General features: G+C 36.1%; 1 long non-coding RNA gene across 1 annotated transcript; it reads left to right on the top strand.

Annotated features, from left to right (window-relative positions):
* The first annotated feature begins 238 nt into the window (after positions 1–238).
* Positions 239–2034, top strand: LOC129347514 (uncharacterized). The gene is made up of 2 exons (XR_008599646.1): positions 239–314; positions 754–2034. It is a non-coding gene; the product is annotated as an uncharacterized LOC129347514 (long non-coding RNA).
* Positions 2035–3988: the final 1954 nt, after the last annotated feature.

Raw genomic sequence — 3988 nt, 5'->3', positions numbered from 1 at the left:
CTGACAACAAATATTATCTGAAAATTGAGTTATTGTTGTTTATCAGCACAATACAAAAAGATTAATGTTAGAAATATTCCAGTTAAGACTCTAGAATATCATGATTTATGTAAATTTACCTCAATAATATGAATGTTCAGGGATATTTATTATGTAAGTTCAGCTGATTAAAGTTTATGACTCCGCACTAAAATATTATTTAAATTGACATCATTATTATAATATTTAGGGTCAGACCCCTGACATGAGGAAAAAGACTTTATTGAAGACTACAATGAGGAAAAACTATCAGACAGCAGACGGCTGCATTCAAGGTGAGCTCTGAACATTTGATCTGGAACAGGAATTCAATAACGGCAGCATGAGCTTCATTTCAGTCTGTAGCTGCTTAATTTATGGATGAATCATCTGGCACTAGAGAGGAAGACCATCAAACATCCACGTCAGCTGATGGAGATCCAAGAGTCTCACCAAACAAACAACCTACAGAGTGAAGACCTCAAATCTAATTTAACGGCCTCCTATTCAGCCACATGTGTGAACAAATGCCTCTAAGTTGATTTGTTTTCTAAAATAAATCTAGTTGGAGTCCTAATCTATGCCTGTGTGTTTGCTTCTTTACACCGCTGTTAACAGTTTAGGCTGTTAGATTGTTCCAGATAAGACAAGTAAAAGATTCTTCAGAGCCGTTCTACCACGAGCCTGACAGGAAGAACTCCAACAGCTACTGAATGTTCCTGTGGTCCCCTCAAGGCTACAGGAGGAGCCCTACGAGGACGAGCCGGTCCACCTGATGGCGGCCAGTCGCTGCGGTTCAAAGCCAACACCGACTACATGGACTTCTACTGGACCACACGGAGGCCTTCAAACCGGACCAACAAGTTCAGCGACTCCCCGACTCGTGGGTCTGAGGACGCCGCCGAGCCTCGGCCCAGCCGGCCTCCTGTCTGTGGGTGTTTGAGTGCTGAGAGGTTTGTGGATGCATGTGAACGTTCTGTGTTGAAACAGCAGCTTTGGACTCACTAACGCTGGGAAAAACCAAGAGCTCCTTTATTTGTGACTTCCACTAAAAAAACTGATGAAAATAAGTTTGCCAGGGTTCTGACTGATAACAGATTATTAAATAATGAAAATAATCATTTAAATATTCCTTTAAACAATCCTTTTAGGTCTACATTTCCTTTACACTGAATTCTTGGTATATGTAACAAGTATTTTGGGTGGAATATACCATTAAGCCGACTGTTCAAGGGTTTTTCTAGGGATATACCATTAAACCAACCTTTTAGGTAAATGTTCCAGGATGTTGGGTAGAATATACCATCAGATAAACCTTTTAGGTCTACGTTGGAAGATTTTAGAGTAGAATATTACTCCAAACCATCCTTTAGGTCTACATTTAAGGTGGAATACTCCTTTACACCAAGATTTTTTGGTCTAGGATTTTGGATGGAATACTCGGTTAAACCAACATTTTAGCTGCATGTCCAAGGATTTTTGGTGGAACGTTCCTTTAAGGTGGATGTTTGAGGACCTTGTAGGTGGAATACTTCCCGAAACCAACCTTTTAGGTCAACATTCAAAGATTTAAGGTGAAATATTCCTTTAAATCAACCTAAATTTCATGTTTTGATCATTATCAAGTGAGAAACCTCAATGTAGACTCCTCATAATGACGTTTGAGATTTATGCTGCTGTTATTTGTTTAGTCAAGACTAAATGACAGAAATCCACAACTGTAATTTTATTTAAGGACTCGGTTATTAAATGTCAAAACAATCCATGTGACTCTAAAAACTCAACAGCTTTACAAACTCTAAGATTAAATTTTCCACAAGGATCCAAAACAAGTTGGACTTCTACATGAGAGCTTTAATTATTCTTCATCTACTTCCTGAAAAGTTTGGTCAATAAAAAAGACAAAAACTAATATTTTCAGCTGAACTAAAGACAGACTTTGCGATTTTTCTGCTCACATGTTGTGTTGTTGTAAACTTACTCTTTCAAATAAATATCCTCCTAACCCCCTGGAAACCAGCGTTTGTCCTGTTTTTGTGTTGCTCCTCGGCGACCCTAGACAGCCGGGTCCTAATGTTTTTTGAGCAACACACCATACTATGATGTTTTTACAATGATGGTTCTACTATGAAGCCAGTTTGACATGTTCAGGTGTTCTTTGTGTGAAAACTCAGAGATTTCAGGTATCGGAAGGTGGTTTTTCAACTTTCTTTGTTAACTTTCTGCTTCAACTTTAAACTAAATTTCCTTCACTAACCCAGCCCTCTGGACTTCCAGTAAGCTGTGTTCTTATTGGCTGTCCAGGTGGCTGCTTGGTGTTATCAGGAACACCTGAGCAGCTCAGTGTCTTCCTGCTTTATTTAGCTGCAGTCAAACATTTCTTCTGCTTCTCTTCACCACTGAACCGGGTTTGGCTTCATTGCTTTAGTTTGTTCTTTAGGTGTTTGCTTGCAGCTTCCAGCAGTAAAATCGTCTTTAATGTGTTTCTTGGTGTGTTTTAGGGCTTTGTACTGGATAGTTGTCTTGGTAAATGTGGTTCTTTAGCCACAGTTAGCACATGGTGCTACTGTGTGCAGTGATTAGTGGATTTGCTGCAGCTGAGTTGTGTCTTTATCTTGGCTGTAGTGAGTCTTTAGAGGTTTTTGGTCAGATACATTCTGTATTCTTGTTTGTGAACCAACGTTGGTTGTCCAGAAGGTAAGAGTTCCTGTCCTGATTCTCTGTTCTCAGAGGTTCTCTGGTAGGCTGCAGGAGACTTTAGTGTTTGGGTTGTGCTAGTTTGGTTTTTGTACGGTTTCATTTGGACGACTATCTTGAGGCCCCTCTATGTGGTTTAGTGAGGTTTTCTGCAACAGTTCTACAAAGCAACCTGCAGCAGAAGAGACTTTGAGAGTTTTTAGGAAGTTCTGGAGACCAGACTTTAGAGCAGCAGAAACATTTGTCAGCAGTTTGAGCAGGAGAAGGTGAGCTTCAGAGTAGAAATGAGACGGAAACCTTCTTGACCCGTGTGGTGAGGTCCTGTACCAAGAGTTTGAGCAGGTTGTGAAGAGTCTGTAGTTCTTTGGTCTGAAAGCACAAGAAGAGTCGACTCATTAAAGGAGAAAACAGGAGATATTGTTGGTTCTTCTGTCACTCTGCAGTTTCCTTAGACTGAATATCAAGTTTATATTTTAAATGATTTCCCATGTGAGCCCAAGAAGACTTCAATAAACTCCATCCATCCCCTGGACACAACAGATTTAATTACGATGTTAAATCTTTTTTTTTTAAAAATATGTTTTTGAGTTTTAATCATAGTTTTAGCATAGTTTTTTTCTCTTTGCTTGTTTAATTTTGTCATCTGTGTGAAAGGTGCTAAACAAATAAAGTTGAATTGATAAACTGAATAATTGACTAACTCATGATTGTGACAACAAGTATTTTCATTGTGATTTAAGGGTTTGTTTCATTTTTAAGGTTGGGATTAAAATCTTGACAGAAAAAAAATTAAAGAAATGAACTACACTAAAAAAAAGCAATTAAATCAAAGGAAAAAAAACATTTACTCCAATAAAACTTTTTAAAAGAAAAATATCAAATACAATTAAATGATATTAAACAGACAAAATATTTAATTAGATAATTAAACAGAAGATACAAAACATGTAATTATGAAATTAAACAAAATTTATTAAACAAAATATTAAACATTAAAGATGAAATATTTTAGATAATTAAACATTTAAAAAATACAAATAAACCAGAAGAATATTAAACATTTAAAAAACATTTAATTAGATTATTAAACCTTTAAAAAGAATAATTAATTAAAAAAATAAATGTTTAATTAGAAAATTAAATCTTAAAGACAATAAAACTTTAAATAGGAATTAAACAGAAAATACAATGAAGCATTTAAAAAGAAAATTAAACATTAAAAGGTGGCAAAACATTTAAAAAGAAAAACCTTAAAGATTTAATCGAAAAATTA

This window comes from Amphiprion ocellaris, chromosome 19, assembly GCF_022539595.1.
Source record: "Amphiprion ocellaris isolate individual 3 ecotype Okinawa chromosome 19, ASM2253959v1, whole genome shotgun sequence".
NCBI lineage: Eukaryota > Metazoa > Chordata > Actinopteri > Pomacentridae > Amphiprion > Amphiprion ocellaris.
Note: the sequence above shows the minus strand (reverse complement) of the source record. Positions and strands in the feature narration are given on the sequence as shown.